This window comes from Trichomycterus rosablanca, chromosome 1, assembly GCF_030014385.1.
Source record: "Trichomycterus rosablanca isolate fTriRos1 chromosome 1, fTriRos1.hap1, whole genome shotgun sequence".
NCBI classification, from domain to species: Eukaryota; Metazoa; Chordata; class Actinopteri; order Siluriformes; family Trichomycteridae; genus Trichomycterus; species Trichomycterus rosablanca.
The window spans coordinates 50221088-50227424 of record NC_085988.1 but is presented as its reverse complement, the minus strand read 5'-3'; positions in this window follow the sequence as shown (position 1 = coordinate 50227424).

Genomic DNA, 6337 nt, shown 5'->3' with positions numbered 1-6337 from the left:
TGATGGCAGCCGGTGATAGCGTTCTCTTTCTGCCACATCCAGGTAGTGCAGTCAGTGTTCCTTTAACATTCAACTTGTGAACTATGCTTTCAACCGTTTCTCTAGGAACATTCAGTGCTAGTGCTATATTTTGCTTCATTTTCTTTATTTGCCCAGGCAAGTATATTTCGAACAACTCTCTTGACAGCCATATTTCTAACATGCAATCAAATGTCACAGTCATCAAAACCCTCGCCAGTCCAGGTATTTGATGTGTTTTATCTTAAGCAAGGCTGATGCAGCTAACAAAGGTGTGCTTGAGACAACAACTAAGGTTGCAAATGTGTGCTCTTATCCTTTATCCTTATCCTAAATGCTATTCGGGGGGTTGAATAATTCTGAGACTATAGTTGTTATTAAATGTAGCATTTTGTGTTGAATGGAAAAAAAACAGTTATATTAGTTATAACACAAATAGAACATTTATATTAGTTGTGTTGAGATATTTATATACAGTGTATCACAAAAGTGAGTACACCCCTCACATTTCTGCAAATATTTCATTATATCTTTTCATGGGACAACACTATAGACATGAAACTTGGATATAACTTAGAGTAGTCAGTGTACAGCTTGTATAGCAGTGTAGATTTACTGTCTTCTGAAAATAACTCAACACACAGCCATTAGTGTCTAAATAGCTGGCAACATAAGTGAGTACACCCCACAGTGAACATGTCCAAATTGTGCCCAAATGTGTCGTTGTCCCTCCCTGGTGTCATGTGTCAAGGTCCCAGGTGTAAATGGGGAGCAGGGCTGTTAAATTTGGTGTTTTGGGTACAATTCTCTCATACTGGCCACTGGATATTCAACATGGCACCTCATGGCAAAGAACTCTCTGAGGATGTGAGAAATAGAATTGTTGCTCTCCACAAAGATGGCCTGGGCTATAAGAAGATTGCTAACACCCTGAAACTGAGCTACAGCATGGTGGCCAAGGTCATACAGCGGTTTTCCAGGACAGGTTCCACTCAGAACAGGCTTCGCCAGGGTCGACCAAAGAAGTTGAGTCCATGTGTTCGGCGTCATATCCAGAGGTTGGCTTTAAAAAATAGACACATGAGTGCTGCCAGCATTGCTGCAGAGGTTGAAGACGTGGGAGGTCAGCCTGTCAGTGCTCAGACCATACGCCGCACACTGCATCAACTCGGTCTGCATGGTCGTCATCCCAGAAGGAAGCTGACGCACAAGAAAGCCAGCAAACAGTTTGCTGAAGACAAGCAGTCCAAGAACATGGATTACTGGAATGCCCTGTGGTCTGACGAGACCAAGATAAACTTGTTTGGCTCAGATGGTGTCCAGCATGTGTGGCGGCGCCCTGGTGAGAAGTACCAAGACAACTGTATCTTGCCTACAGTCAAGCATGGTGGTGGTAGTATCATGGTCTTGGGCTGCATGAGTGTTGCTGGCACTGAGGAGCTGCAGTTCATTGAGGGAAACATGAATTCCAACATGTACTGTGACATTCTGAAACAGAGCATGATCCCCTCCCTTCGAAAACTGGGCCTCATGGCAGTTTTCCAACAGGATAACAACCCCAAACACAACCTCCAAGATGACAACTGCCTTGCTGAGGAAGCTGAAGGTAAAGGTGATGGACTAAACCCAATTGAGCACCTGTGGCGCATCCTCAAGTGGAAGGTGGAGGAGTTCAAGGTGTCTAACATCCACCAGCTCCGTGATGTCATCATGGAGGAGTGGAAGAGGATTCCAGTAGCAACCTGTGCAGCTCTGGTGAATTCCATGCCCAGGAGGGTTAAGGCAGTGCTGGATAATAATGGTGGTCACACAAAATATTGACACTTTGGGCACAATTTGGACATGTTCACTGTGGGGTGTACTCACTTATGTTGCCAGCCATTTAGACATTAATGGCTGTGTGTTGAGTTATTTTCAGAAGACAGTAAATCTACACTGCTATACAAGTTGTACACTGACTACTCTTAAGTTATATCCAAGTTTTATTTCTATAGTGTTGTACCATGAAAAGATATAATAAAATATTTGCAGAAATGTGAGGGGTGTACTCACTTTTGTGATACACTGTAGCTCTTATAACATTGATTTATTGCAAAGAGTTGAAAGCTTGATTTGCTAATAAACCTAATTTGTAATGGGGGCTCAGAAACTCTGATTGAATCTGTACATGTGGTTTTAGATTTTCATACAAAATTTAATGTACAAAGACAACCCGAGTAAACACATTTAGTTTTTAAAGCGTCATTTTATTTAGTTATCCTACTCCAACTGGTCTTGCATAGAAAAGTAATCTCCCATTTTCTTAATTAAGCAAGTTTAATTAACTCTTGAGTTAATTTAGATTAAGACACACTTAGAGTTGAGTGTTATTGCCAGCCCTGTTGAATTGAATCATTTCTTAAATAAAACCCTTCCAGCAACATATGGTAGGCTAAAAGTTCCTAACAAGCAGTACAGCACACTGTGGTCTAATGAAATTCCAAAAGAATGGTAAAATAACCAGCCTATATTACAATGCCATTTCAGAGGCTCTAAGACTCCAGTGAACCACAGTGAAAGCCATGGTCTTAAAATAAAGAAAAGTTGGACTGCTGGCAAATCTTCCCAAGCTGATCTTAAATTACCTGAAGGCTAAAGGTGGCACAACCAATTAAGTGGGAGGGGGCAATTATTTTTCTTTACATGGCTGATACAGATATACTGTACTGCATAATCTTTTTCCTTCAACAAATAAAAAAATATATTATTTATTAGGATTAAAACATCATGTTTTACACACTGGTTACATTCATGACAGCAATGGTAGTTATTCGTTACACAAGATTCATCAGTTCAGATCTTTAATGTTAAACACAGTCATGGACAATTTTGTATCTCCAGTTTACTTCAGTTGCATGTCTTTGGACTGTGGGAGGAGACTGGAGCTCCCGGAAAAAAACCCACACAGACATGTGGAGAACATGCAAACTCTACACAGAAAAGACCTGGACTGCTCCACCTGGGAATCGAACCCAGGACCTTCTTGCTGTGAGGCGACAGTCATACCCACCGGACCAGTGTGCTTACCCCAATAAAACAATCATTTAATCGTCACATTTTGTTTTATATGGTCTCAAATTCTTCTAGTTCTATATTTCATATAGTATGAGGATCTGAAACCGTTTTGTGTGACAAATCTGCAAAAACAGGAAATCAGGATGAAGCAAATACTTTCAGAGCACTGTTCAGATTCATTATTTAAGTTACACAATTCTTACGAAAACACGTAAGGGTCATTCCTGGGATTGGGTGCCTTTTGGACCTTGGGTGTCTTTTTGTTTTTCATGTTTTATTATAAAAAGGACATGTTATACTTTTCCAAACTAATATTGGTCAAGCTAAATTAAACATGCACCTCATATACACTGTGACGTCCAGCCTGTTACGTATTAGGTCATAACAGGGTGGACCATAACAGGGTGGGCATTCTGACATAAAATTAGCCATTAGCTAGCGAGTGAGCAAAACCATGCTAGCATAAAGTGAATTCAGACAAAGAATTCTCTGCTTTTTAGTGTGATAATTTTTAAAATGATCAAATCGTGTTGCTTTTTCTCATATATCCCATAACAGGGTGGACATGTTATGGTTGTCCATATAAGACTTTTAGGATAAAATGTGGAAAAAACAACATTAAAATGAGGAGTTAGCCACTCATCTTCCACAGTTGTTTTCCATCCAAAAAGATCATGTGAACGCCAGGAAATGATGTCAGTATGTAAAACAGCTCTTCATTTTAAGAGGCAGTAGTAAGAAATAACAGGGTGGACAGCAACTTAAGGGACGTGTGAAAAACCCTTATAATCAGCAATAAAATGAAGTAGTATTTTGATATTTATTTATGACAGGAAAAAAAAATATTTTCCTTTCATGTTTCCCAACAGTCATCAATCATATTTGGGACAGTATGAAACATAGGGGAAAAAAGCAGGGTTTGACATTTACTTTGACATTTATTTCATCGCTGAGTGTATAAACCCAACATATTTCATGTTTTTTCTGATCATCATCAGTTCCCAAATCAGAAAAAGTTGAGACAACATGGAAAATGCAAATAATAAAAAACAGAGTTTACATTTTATTGACTTTTATTTGATTGCAGACAGGATGAACCTGAGATATTTCATGTTTTGTCTGCATAACTTCATTTCATTTATTAATAAACATCCATTCCTGCATTTCAGGCCTGCAACACATTCCAAAAAAAAGTTGGGACAGTAAAGCATTTACTACTTTCTAATGTTGCCATTCCTTTTCACCACACTTAAAAGACGTTTTGGCACCGAGGATACCAAGCCATAGCCTAGTGGTTAAGGTACTGCACTAGTAATCAGAAGGTTGCTGGTTCAAGACCCACCACTGCCAGGTTGCTGCTGTTGGGCCCTTGAGCAAGGCCCTTAATCCTCAATTGTATACTGTAACTCTAATGTAAGTCGCTTTGGATAAAGGTGTCTGCTAAATGTTGAAAATGTAAATGTAAGCGTTTTAGTGTTTCAGGTTTTATTTTGTCCCATTCTTCCTGCAAACACGTCTAAAGATGTGCAACAGTACAGGGTTTATAATTGCATTTTTCATTTTAAAATTCTTTACACATTCTCTATTGGGGACAGGTCAGGACTGCAGGCAGGCCAGTCCAGTACGTGCACCTTCTTCTTCCGCAGCCATGCCTTTGTAATGTGTGCAGCATGTGGTTTGTATTGTCTTGTTGAAAAAATACACGGACATTCTTGGAAAAGATGACGTCTTGAAGGCAGCATATGTTGCTCTAAGATCTCAATGTATTTTTCTGCATTAATGCTGCCATCACAGAAGTGTAAATTATGTTTGCCAAGGGCACTGACACAGCTCCATGCCCTGACAGACCCTGGCTTTTGGACTTGTTGCTAATTGATGCCAGAGGACATTGGGAGAAGTGCTACTGTGGCTCCAAGTGCAGATAATTTAAAAATGCTAAGTGAGAAAGGAGGAGAGGGGGATGTGTCACAATGCACAGTGCAAAATATGTCTACAGGATGCACTTTAGGAAAATCTAGCTTGCATCACAAAGGAGTTAAAAGTTCCTTTGAATATATTCTAGACACCTTCAGATGTCCTCATGGGTCCATGACACGGCAGGTGAGAGCTGTTTTGGCTCAGTAGTAGTAGCACTCTAACAGATCTGAAAAGTTGAGTATTGACTTGCATTTTAAATCCAGTGATAAATTGTTTAACAATGTGTGTCAACATATTCCAGAAACTAAAAAGAGCCCAGATATTCAGTAGTAGCCTTGCCCTTTAGGATTTCCTTTTTTAATATTCAGCACTGTAGAGGGTGAAACGCTAACAACAATTGCAATCGCTTGTTGCTGGCATTTTTGCAAAAAGTGGAAAACCTTAACCCATTTTTGCTTATAAAGGACTAGGCCTTTTTTTTATGCTTATTTTATACCCAGTCATGATGGTTTATTTATTTATTTGGATTTTAACATCATGTTTTACACTGGTTACATTCATGACAGTAACAGTAGTTACTCATTACACAAGGTTCATCGGGCACGGTGGCTAAGTGGGTAGCACTGTCGCCTCACAGCAAGAAGGTCCTGGGTTCGATCCCCAGGTGGGGCGGTCCGGGTTCTTTCTGTGTGGAGTTTGCGTGTTCTTTCCGTGTCTGCGTGGGTTTCCTCCAGGTGCTCCGGTTTCCTCCAGGTGCTCCGGTTTCCTCCCACAGTTCAAAAACATGCGAGTGAGGTGAATTGAAGACTCTAAATTGTCCATGACTTTGTTTGATATAACCTTGTGAAATGATGAATCTTGTGTAACTACCGTTTCTGTCATGAATGTAACCAAAGTGTGTAAAACGTTAAAATCCTAATAAACAAACACAAGCTCACAAGTTCATCAGTTCACAAGGTTATATCGAACACAGTCATGGACAATTTTGTCTCCAATTCACCAATTCTCCAATCTCCAATTCACCTCACTTGCATGTCTTTGGACTGTGGGAGGAAACCGGTGCACCCAGAAGAAACCCATGTGGACACGGGGAGAACATGCAAACTCCACACAGAAAGGACCCGGACCGCCCCACTGGGGATCGAAGACCCAGGACCTTCTTGCTGTGAGGCGCAGTGCTACCCACTTAGCCACCCAATCATAATGGTTAACGACCTAAGATTTTCCCCCCACATTTGTCTCTAGTCCTCTTAACTTTTTTTTGCAAGATTGTGCAAAACCATAAAAATTGACTCTGTTCTCTCCCATCTTCCTCACTGTATAACCATAAATATATTATGTATATAAT